The sequence below is a fragment of the Lacerta agilis genome, chromosome 17 (assembly GCF_009819535.1).
Source record: "Lacerta agilis isolate rLacAgi1 chromosome 17, rLacAgi1.pri, whole genome shotgun sequence".
NCBI lineage: Eukaryota > Metazoa > Chordata > Lepidosauria > Squamata > Lacertidae > Lacerta > Lacerta agilis.
Window position 1 is genome coordinate 18,104,467 of NC_046328.1, and position 12,034 is coordinate 18,116,500.

Sequence of the window (12,034 nt, forward strand, 5' to 3'; positions counted from 1 at the left end):
AATTATGGTGGGCTAGTAATTTTGGGAGTCTTATTTGCAAAGCTTTTATAATTAGAACCCCTTCTTCCTTTGGCACTAGGACTGTCACTAGTCCCATAATGAAACTTCTAATATGCAAATATTTTGTCTGATTTGTGGGAAGGGAATACCTATTTCTTGTTTCTGTGCCTGTCTTTGATTTGTAACACTCCGCCAGCTACATTTCGTGCTGGAAGAAGAGTACCCGGTACTCTTTTAGTTCATTTTTTTTAAATGGTCTGCCTTGTTTGCTCTAAACATAAATGTCATGTGAAGTTGTGAACTTTCTCTGGTCTAGTTTATTGGTTCAAGTAATATATGTTGTAACTTAATTTTCTTAATTAAACTTAACTTTAACTTAACTTTAACTTAAGTAACTTAATTTTCTGTTATGTTCCTGATAAATTAATAGATAAAAGGAACCAATTACCTTGACTTAAAAAAGAACATTGAGGATGCTGAAGGGATCTAGAAGACATATGAAGAAAGGCTGAAGGAACTGTGAGTTTAGCTCAAAAAGGATTTTTCTACCTTTGAGGGGACTTGTTTGCGAGGCTGTTATAATGTTGACTGTTGTCAAATACATATCCAAAAACTACAGAAAAAAGCTGTTTAAATTTTGCACTGAAGATTGGCTAAGAAGCAGTGGGTTTAAACTACAGGAAACTAGACTGAAAATGGAGGGGGGAGTTTTACAGCAGCAACAGCAAGATGATAATTAATTACTTAAGAGAATGTGGAATCTACAATCATTGAGTATGTTTAGAGGAGATGGTATTGTGTCCCTGCCAGTTATGATTCTACAGATTTACTTAGTTTTTTTTTAATTAAACAAATGTACTCTGCTGGAGAACAAATTGGCTGCCTTTAGATATTTACTGTATTTCTGTTTAAATAGGAAGGTTTATGTTGCTGACAGCCAACCTTTTAAGCAAGCGTGCTACAGGTCAAGTCAAAGTATCATGAGTACAGCATTCCAGTTTTTGTATAAAACCAAGCCAGAGATTAAAACTACAGAACCAGCTTCTTGGATCTTTTTTGATCACCACCCTCTCACCCACTGGAGCAAATGAAAAACCTTGCTTTCGTTTGGTACAGTTGGTGTTTACTATAGCTGCATTATAGGCTGCTAGTAGCTCTAACTTATTATGGCTGCATTCCCCCCCGCCCCCCCCCCCCCCGGCCAGGTATACAGTCTTGCTTGTCAAAAGTAGGCTTTGGTCAACTGCATGCCTTTTGTCTTAAAGTTACTGGTCTCTTTCTACTTGTTGATGTTGACATGAGCCTGGGCAGAAAAGAAAAGTGTGTTTCTTCTAAGGGCACTTATAACTGCAACAGTATTTCCTTGTACTTAATCAGTTTTAAGAAGTGCTTTCATTGGTGAGAAATGAGAATTTCAGCACCAGTGTGTTTACTGCAGAAATTCCAGAACTTTTTAAAGTCAGCAGAGTCGGAGTTACATTCTGCAGCCTCCTGGAGAACACCTAAGTTGGGAGGGAACCAAAGAATGAAGTATAAAGTATTTTTGGAACAAATGTGAAATTTACCCAGAGCACATTTAAACTGCATGATGAACTCACTGTTACAGTTCTGTAAGGTATACTTGTTCAAAATGGAAAATGGAGTGTTTTTAGTATTTCATTGTCCTGCATATTTCTATTGTATTATTTGTGCAACTGCTTCCAGGTTGCATAAGTAAGACCAATAGTTACAGGTTTGTTTATACTGTATTAAATCTGTGAAGTCAGTTTTGATTCATATCAATTTAATACCACCACAGTAATATAAAATTTTGTCCACTCACTAAGTAAATTGTTTACAATTTGTAATACAGTTTTGTTTGCTCAGAATGTCGGGGGCTGTTACCTAGCTGTACCCATTCCTTTTACCTTAAGTCCTTAACTTGAGCGTAATAAGGGACAGCTCTTCGGCAGTTCTGTTCCTGGAACCAGCACCCACCCAACCATCGTGTGTGGAATCACTGGTTTTCATTCTCATGCTTTCAAAAGGATCTCACAATCTTGATCATCTAATACACTAGCTCACTTAACTCAGGGTTTTAAAATCTCTTGTCCCAGCTTGGGACGGGGGAACATAATTTGATTCCCTGAAAAATTGATATGTTAGTGTCTAGGACATTTAAATATTGATTCACCATTTCAAAGGGCTAGTGCTGAAAAAGCTGATATGGTTTCTAGGAATTTGAAATATCTTTCTCTTCCTCCATCATGTTCACTCTTGCCCTTAGCATTGCCTTAGCATTGCTGTTGCATTCTTTTTTGAAGAATGGTATGCTGGTTTACAGTCTTTTTAAAAAGTGACACATAAGGAAAAGGGGCAAAGCGTAGGAGAGATCAGGTACATCCTTGGTTTCTGCAGTGGACTAGGGGGTTATTAACACAAGAAGTGAAAGGCAGAGTGTCCAGATTGATGGCCATGTCCACTCTCACAATGTAGGATGTCTCATAAAAGACACAAGAAGTGCAGGCATACAGGCCGCTGCAGGAGTTGCGTCAGATAAAAGCCACAGGAGGGAACATTGTTCCTTTAGCAGCAGCAGATCATCTTAATCTATAGGGAGAAATTCCTCTAGGTCTGTCCCCAGCACTGCAGCTCTCTGCAGACTGTGCTTGAAGAAGAGTGTTACTATACTTAGGAAACTTGTTCTTAACGTGTCTGCAGACTACTACTCCATGTTCAGAGAACAATCTCTTCCATGAATGGCAGGGGAGTGGGAGGTATTCTTAACATGTGATAATAGAACCATTTCTTACTGCAGCTCTGCCAGAAGCTGCTGTTTGTCCGGTGGGGTTGGCTCAGAAGCTAACACTAGAACACGGGAACTTGGATCATTTAGTTAGGATAGTTGCGTTTTCAAGGGATCAGTGGAGACAAGATGAGAGTTTTTCCAGAAACGAAATTTTATTGTGAAACTCTACAGTTTACTATTTAACTGTGAAGACTGATGGGAGAAGCGGGGTGAGTGAGGGCTGATGTTGCAGTGAGATTGTGTGGTGAATTGCTTCAGATACTGAGGAAATAGGAAGAGGAAGTTGCAGTGAGAATTCAAAAAGCTGGCAAGAGGAGTAGAAGAAAGATAGAGGGAGAAAGGGAGAGAGAGAGAGAGAGAGCACTTGCAATAATACTCTGGAACACAGGAAGGAGGAATCAGGGGTCAGTGGTGCCAGAATGGGCATCAAGCTGAGAGCTCCAATGTCTTCATTAAGCAGCATCCTGCCAGCAGAACTAAATAAAAATGTACTTCAAGGACTATGGAAAGACACCCAGGAAAGGGAATTCTAGAGACTCACTGAGTTCAGGGTTTGTGAAGCCATTTAGTTTCTGTAAAGACTCACAAAAGGAACAGCTGATCATGGATTGATTTCCAGATTGCTTGATGGAAAAAGTGAAGCATCTGAACCTACCGTGTTGTGTACTGCACTTCTTAGAAAAGCCACTTCCCCCTTTTCTTGCCAATTCGTCTTATCTCACACAAACATGAACATCTTGCTGCTGATAAAACTAAAAAGAGTTGATCCATCCCAGAAAAATTGATGTGTGTATATATGGCCTTTCCATCCCACATGTGATTAGCTTATAGTTTCTCTTCTATAGATCAGTGCCCTGCAATTATCAGTTTGAAGTCTGATCAATACTAGAGGCAGTAATTTAGGAGGGGATATTCCTGCTGAGCTCCGAGAAGCTCTTGAGAAGTTACGTTGGGGAAGACGATGCATGGAGGTAATGTTCATATTGCTGGCAATGGGTCCTTACGACTGTTAGGTGCCCGTGATTCCTTAACCTTGGGAGCTACTATTCATGGATTAAACAGGGACTGGCTAGATACAGAGTTACCTAATTACAAAGCTGCCGGTTTAAAACTGTTGTCTGTCACATCAAAAGAAATAATGATATGCTTTTGTTGAATACAGTTATTGAGCTATATCTGCGGACCAAATTTTGTTTCCCAAGAGTCCATTGTAACACTTAACGTTGCATCTATACCGGTATTACCAGATGCATGAAATTTAGTTGAATTGTTGCCAATCGAGAGACTGTTAAATAGGAAGAGGAAGGCTGTAGTTTTGGATTTTCAATTTATGGTGGAATCAATATGTATTTCATGCAAGTTTGTAAGGAAATAGCACATTTGGTGGGAATTCTTCTATCTTCACTGTTGTTAATACTCCTGGTAACAGGAATTTGCTGTGAACAGGGGCATTATATTCTGGTTGGGTGCTCATAATCAAATTATGCTCTTTGTCTGTATGCAGTGAACCTTCCTTCTTTATTAGACAAGCTCCCACAGAAAGATAATGTACCTTTTCATTTTGGAAGGATCATACTGCCCCCTCCCCATGTTTAATTTTCTTTTGTTAAGCAAACATTTATTGAGATCTAATGATTTTCCCACTGCTGACATTCTTGTAGGCTTTGGTTTATGGATTAAAGCTTTGAATATAGATTACTCTTCTGTACAGGACAGAGCAGTTTGTTTGGTTTTCATTTTGACTTGGGATCTCAGCTTAGTCCTTTCTTTCTCAAATGTGAATATCGTGTGTTTTGAATGTATTATTCTGGTTTATGTAGTTTTGCTTGCAGGGGTCTACAGTTTTTGGTGGACCAAGTAGTGTCTGTTTATTTTTTACCACACTCCCGCCCTGGGGCATGCTAGTGTGTAGGTGTCACTGTTTGACACCTAGCACCTTCCAGCAGTGGTAATGAACACCCCCCCCCCAAGCCTTCCTAAGGAAGGGTCGCTAAAGAGATTTGCGCTTGGTCCACTAGTACGGAAGAGATAAAACCTAATGGAAACACAGATGTGAGCTTTGCAATAGAAATGTAATAAATCTGAGTCGCTCTCCAGTTAATGCAACACTGTTCCCTAAATGGCTGAGATTTTTATCAATTTGGAAAAAAATAAATAGCAGCCACTGGGACAGATTCTTATCTAATTCAGCACTTCCCCAGCCTGGTGCCTTCCAGATATTTGAAGTACTACTCCTTTCAGGCCCAGCAGCACAGTCATATGATGCTATGGCGGATGGGAGCACAGCAGAGCTGGCTGAGGGCTGGCAGGAGTTGTAGTCCAAAGCATCTGGAGGGCACTCGGTTGGGGAAGGTTGATTTCAATAATAACCTGGTAGCCACAGGTGACAAGGAATTCTATGCAGGCGAGGGCAAAGGAGCCAAAACACCTGGAGGGCATGAGGTTTGTGAAGGCTAATTAAACTTCAATTAGTGATGGCCAAACTTCTGGAAAGCATGTCAGAAGTTTGAAAGCTTTCATTTTGCCTAAGGGAGAGAAACATGTACTGCCAACTGAAGAGACAGTGAGGTATGTAGGTTGACTATGCCATGGGGGCTTGTGTCTCCATCCAAGATTCAGGGCATCTTGAATGGGAAGCATTTTGATAATTTTTGCTCAATAATCTTGCTGAAGTCACAGAAGGAACTACTTTCAGTCAGTTCCAGTGCCTATCTTTTGTTTCTGGGGCTAGCTAATCATTCTTCAGGCAGTCATGTCACATTTTTCTGAAGTGATGCTGTGTCTCATTAGAACGTAACTGCTGTGGTTACAGTAGAGGTAATCTGATATAATATGAAATAGTCCTGGATCGTTCTATATATATTTGTATCAAAGTTGTTTAAGGTTAAAGAGAAGGACAATGAACAGTAATAAGACAATAAGATGGTGAAGGGATTTTTCTAAATAGAGATGCTCAGAGGCAAAGTTCATAATGTGTTGCAAGGTAATAAAAAAGAGGTAGCCACTCATTTCTCAAATGCTATTTGGACAGCTGTGGACTTCACATACACCACTACATAGAGACTACGAATAACTTTTACATTTTTTTTTTAAAGTAACCTCTGTCCAGGAGAAGAATAAACTGACAGTATCCAGTTAGGGGAAAGCTCCTAAAACTAGATTTTCTCCTTTATTTTGCCTAGCCCTGGTTTATATTAGGAGGGCAAACTGAAAAGTCACAGGCGTTTAATATTTCCCATAGAGCCTTTGTTGGACCTTCTTTTTTAAACCTATGAATATATAATATTATCACCTTTGCAAATGGATAACTATCCGTCTTTGTGGACAGAAAGATAGACTTGAAGTCCAGCTCTCCGGAATGCAGATTTCATCTATGCCCAGAAAGCTCCCTTGGTAGTCAAATAAATTGCTACATATTTGTGACTAAAGTTCACTTGTTGTGTTGATAATTATAGGATAGAGCTGAAACTTGCTGATCTGCTTTGATTTAGGACACACTTTGGAAATCTATGGGGAACCGGCCCCATCAGCATCCTGTGTAGGAGGAATTCTGTATCCATCATCTGTGCTTCGTTCACAAGGCACAGAGTTGCAAAGCTCTGGTCTTACACTTGGAGTTGTCTTTCATCACTTGGTGGTGGGTATTGTGGCTTGGCCTGCATAGACTAAGCCTCAGTCAGTAGCACTAGTGGTTTGAATGTGACTCCATCAGATACATGCATTTTGTTCTATTTGTGCTACATCATTTTTACCTAAAAGCAAAGTCTGAAGCAGCTTGGATTGTAAAAAACAACAAGAATTTCTCAACCTTTTAAGAAATATCAAAGTGGAATAACAATCAAGGAGGAAGATAAACCATAATTTAGGAATGATAGATGAAGCCAGCAATCAAGAGGCACTGTTCAGCACATGTAGGTCTGTTTTGCATGCAATATAAAATCATAATTCCGTGCTGTGTTCATGAGAAGGATTATCACACTTGACCCTCTCCTCCAGTGACCTTTCCTTCACTGTGGCTGAGGAGAGGAAATTGAAAGCCTTTGCACCTGCCTTTTAAATTGTCCAGGGTTCTTCTGAGCTCAGGAGAATTATGGTAAGGATCAAACCATGGTTTATTATCCTGGCTTGTTAACAAGCAATCATTTAAATGAAGCTTGGGGAAATGGACCTGACTACAGGACCAGATCCAGAAGTGGCCAGTCCTCCATAGACAAATGTCATCTGACACCACATGCTATCAAGTGATTCAAACTGCAAGCCATTGCTTGAATTCATGCTGTGATTGCAAAGGAAGAATTGGAAGTACACTCTTAATAGTTCTCTTGATCCTTCCTTTCCAGCTTGAATTTGATGCTTTTTGAATTTGGTGGTTTTTTTCTGCTGCTGTGCATGGCAACAAAAAAAGTGCCAAATTCAAGCAGTGGATGGAAGGGAAGTGTGCTCCTGATTCTTCCTTTTGAATTTGGTGCTGCAACTTCATCTGTTCAGCACCTGTTCAGTACCCACCATTGGTTCAAATTAACTACTTCCTTGAGTTGGACATAACCCTGGTTTAGAAACAAATGCTTCCAATTTCCTTCTTGAGGCTGTGTCAGAGTGAGGAGCGTGTACTCCTGAGACCTGCTTCTCAAAGGACTGGTGCATGTGAAACAGGCCGTTTTTGTGTGGCACTGACTCATACTTTGGCCTAGGCCTGTGGCACACTTAGCCCTTCTTTTTAAAATCCCTTTTTAGTATGCCTCTTTAAAAATGCGAACTTTGCTTTCAGTGACATGCAGTACGTTTTCCCACAAGTACTTTCCTTAGTCCATGGCCTGTACAGACTGTAATTGATACAGTTCTGTTGCGTTCTAGCTTTTGTTTATTTCAGGAAGGCTGTAAAAATAAAACCTAAATCCTGGTAATGCCATTTAATAACTCCTGTGTGTGAAATGCAAGGTAATGAAATGTGCAGTAAGAATTATTCCATTATACCCGCAAAGTGGAAACGAGCCATCTCATTCTCGGGCGTGATGTCAGACTTTAATGTCTGCCAAGTAGGAACTTACTCATGCTTCAAAAAAACTGCTACCCCACTGGAAGTATCTAGTGAAAGCCACACAGGCTGCAGTGATGGAAAGGACAAATCTGCCACAATGGCATTTTATCCTCTACGGGTAAGGAGGAATAGAAATGCTTTGTAGACGTTCAAACAAAGGAAAGGCTGTGAATACTGTGCAAAGAAGGGATGATGAAAGTTTGAAAGCTGGAATATTTGCATGTTTGAAAATATGAATACATGTAGCTTTCTTAATACTGAGTCTGATTATTGGTCAGTGTACCCTAGTATTGTCTGATATTTTGTTAGAAGCCACCCAGAGTGGCTGGGGAAACCCAGCCAGATGGGTGGGGTATGTATGTGTGTATGTATAATAATTTTATTTTATTGGAAATCTTTACTTGTTAAATCTGGGACCTTCTACATCAGAGTGGTCCCCCCAGATGTTGTTGTGCTCTAACTCCCATCATCCCTGCCTAGCCAGGAATCAGAGTTGATGGGAGTTGTAGCCCAGCAATATCTTGGGGGGTTCACCACACAGGCTTCCATCCCTTACCTAGATTCTAAGCATGTGCTCTACACTAAGCTAAGGCCTAGTACATGAATCATAACTGAGACGTTCATGGCTATTTTAAAAGCCCATCAGGACAACTGAGGTGGCATGGGAGATTTGTTGTTGTTTGTTTCCTGCCTTTTTCCCTCACAGGGATGCAAGGCGACTTAAGGCTAAACTAGGAGGACTTGTGTTATCAGTGGAAGCTGTCTTAAGAATGTTCCGTTTTTCAGCATGTCATCATCACATGCATCCCTGTTTGCTTGAGATATCACTTAAGAGCTTGTGACAAACATAGAGCGCAATGCTATGTATATTTTCTGAGAATCTAGCCTTGCAAGGGTTCCTCTCTGGGAAGCATGCACAGGGTTGCAGCTTTTGAAGAGTAGCTTGAACAGTTTGTCATATTTGTAAGCAAGTGGTGCTTAAACTACCGGTAGTTTATCGCGTGAGAATTACCGGTAAAAGGCAGGTGTTTTGAGAAATTAACTGGATTGGGGAAACTGAGCTGGGTCTGGTTGCCAATATCCACAGTGTACATAGTGCTAAATATACATCCTGTGAAACTGATTTCAAATAATTGTTAGTGCATGTGTTCATTTATATATACCTTTGTATACAAAGTTTTGTGTAATATTTATTGTGTCAGGCATCATCATGTGGAAGAAGCCACTGACATTTCAGTGCTCAGGAAGTGAGCCTAATGACAGTTTCCTTTTTTCCCCCTTTCCCCACCTGATGGAGTTTTTACCAGTTCCGTTTTTGTTTTCTCCTCTTGTGGGGAAGAAAAGTTGGAACTTACAAACAAGTGTGTGGGTGAAGAAATGACTGCAGAAGCAACAGCTCTGGGGAATGTCTTGGTCAGTCCTTTTAAATGAAAGTCTTGCTCCATGACCACAACTATCTCCACCCAGACCATGTCTAGCCTCTCCCTTCCTTGTTTTTAGCAAAATATGTTTTCACGATTTTGTATCAACCCTTATGAAATGGATATGTTGGAAAGGAGAAGGAGGTGCACTTGGGCATTGGTCCATTGTGCCTAGTTACAGCTCTGTGACCTGCTGAATTACTGTCTGTTGTGCAGATTTGAAGGGTTTTAAATAGCAGTCAAGTCAAGACAATCTAACCTTACCTGAAAGGGAGTGCTGTACAAATTGTGTAATCTTTCCATCATTAGAACAAAGGTTTCAGACTAGCTAACAGTAGGTTTTAGTGGACCATTTTAGTGGCAGGATGGCTCACAGGTGGAAACATAAAAGGAAAGTTATTGGGATTGGGAATGGATTGTACTGGACAATGTTTCTGCTGTATAAAAGGTAAAGGGACCCCTGACCATTAGGTCCAGTCATGTCCGACTCTGTGGTTGCGGCGCTCATCTCACGTTAATGGCCGAGGGAGCAGGCATACAGCTTCCGGGTCATGTGGCCAGCATGACTAAGCCACTTCTGGCAAACCAGAGCAGCGCACGGAAATGCCGTTTACCTTCCCACCGGAGCGCTACCTATTTATATACTTGCACTTTCACGTGCTTTCAAACTGCTAGGTGGGCAGGAGCTGGGACCAAGCAATGGGAACTCACCCCATTGCGGGGATTCAAAACCTTCTGATCAGCATGCCCTAGGCTCTGTGGTTTTACCCACAGCGCCACCCGCACTGTATATATGATGCTAAATTATTCTGGGGTGTGTGTGTGTATGAATGAAGCAATTATCAAACTGGTTTGAGAGGACTTGCCCTGAAAGGGGTCATATAAGTACAATCAGTAAAATAAAAAATAAAAATATCACTGGATCTTGAGTAAGTGCTTGAAATCTACCTTTCTTTCTGTATTTCAAGCTCAGCTGAAAACATGGCTACCCCAACTTCCAAAATTATTAATTATCCCGTTATGCAATCGTTCTTGCTTCCTGGAGATAAAAGTAGTGAGTTCCAAACGGGTACAAGCTACTGAAAATACATTTTAGGGCATGGACATCTTGAAAGCAGTGCTAAGATTAGAAGAATGGATGAACTGGAGAGTTAGAAATAACAGTTTACCTTTACTGCTTAAATGCTATTTTGGGATGAAGGCTGTTCATTTCTAGTACAGTATTTATATTTTGCTGCGGCTAGTTAAGCAGGCTTCTGAGGTGGCATATACCAAATAACCATGAATTCAGTTTGATTACAGCATGGCCTTTCGTTCTTTCTGCTTTCAGTTTGAAGTAACAGAACTTTGAACCAACGCCTGGAATTTTTGGAAGGAATATTCTGGTACTAGCTGGTAAGTTAATAGATGGTTAGCAAAAATGAAGCTTTAGCATCTGAACTTACTGTGTTGAACCTTCTGGTAGTCCACATCTGCAGAATGTGAATGTATGGGGAAGGGCCACACCTCAGTGGTTAGAGCATGTACAAGGCCTGCAGTTCAGTCCTTCGCATCTCCAGGTATGACAGGAAAAACCCAGCCTTAAACCCTGGCGAGCTATTGCCAGGTTGATTAGCAAAAGATAGAAGGGTGTGCCCCAATTGTGGCATATTTCTGTGCACAATTGGAGGTATTCCATATAATAATAATAAAATCTTTATTACGGTCCAGAGACCCAACAAGGTATTCCATATGATTACGAAGGCATAAATAGGGAGTAGCAGTTTGTTCTGATTCATCTGGTGGAAACCTTGTTATGGATACTTTTTTATTTTTAAGGGCAGGCTTTGCCTTGATGAAACAGTTGCTTTATCAGTTATGCCTTTTGCTATTGTATTGTATTCTACGGTATTTGTGTTTTGTCTTGGTGTTGTAGTTTTATTGTGAAACTGTGAACTTGCTTGTTGTAAGCTGCATTGTATAAAAATACAAATATTTGCAAGCTCCAGTTATTAGGCAGCTCTGATCACCTAAATAGCTAAAAAGTTAAACAGCAGTGTTTTTATCTAAATTCTCTTCCTAATACAGTTTAGTTAGACCAATCAATCAAATGTTTATTAAAGTCAACAACCATTAAAGAAGCTATAAAAAATGAAATATGAAAAATACAAAATCTCAGCCTCTTTGTAGCCAAGGTATTCCCCCCCCCCCCAACATATTATGGCCATTAACCCAGGCTCTGAATTTGTTACACAGAAGGCTGGCACAAAATTTTCCTGTAATAGACAATAAACTCATTATTAGACTTCTTTCCAGGACATTTCTTCTAACTCAGTATTATAATGGCTTTCTAACTTTTTACTTAGACCAGCATAAGGCATAATAGGGAGAGTATTGTAAGCAGCCCTGATTCATTTGAGGCCTTAGTTAGGATATCAACCTTCTAAATAAATAAAGTTAGAACTTTGACGAGGGCTATAGGGCTTCTCGGAAGGCTGTATTTCGTAGTGATATTCCAGGTAGTTAAACATATTGCAGATCTCTATGCTAATAGGCTAAATGGCAGCCCACAGCTTGAGGTTCACTGTTAACAGTAACGTAAAAAGTGAATTCATCACCATGGCAGGTGAGCTTGGTTAATAAATAGAACAGCCAGAATCCAAAGAGCTACTTTTGATGTGCCTTAGGAGTTAAGTGCACCCTGCGGGACTTGTTTTTACTTTTATTCTTTGAATGGCAGATTCCAGTACCATTTTTTCCAGACTCTTCAGAGCTTCAGAAATGGTTTGCTTTGCAGCATGGACATCT

General features: G+C 40.3%; 1 protein-coding gene across 1 annotated transcript in view; it reads left to right on the forward strand.

Annotated features, from left to right (window-relative positions):
- The first annotated feature begins 430 nt into the window (after positions 1-430).
- MTMR3 (myotubularin related protein 3) overlaps positions 431-12,034 on the forward strand; it is a 43,191-nt gene continuing 31,587 nt past the window's right edge. Inside the window, 2 exon segments of the mRNA XM_033174714.1 lie at positions 431-519; positions 10,578-10,642. The gene's annotated coding sequence lies outside the window, so the exon portion shown is untranslated.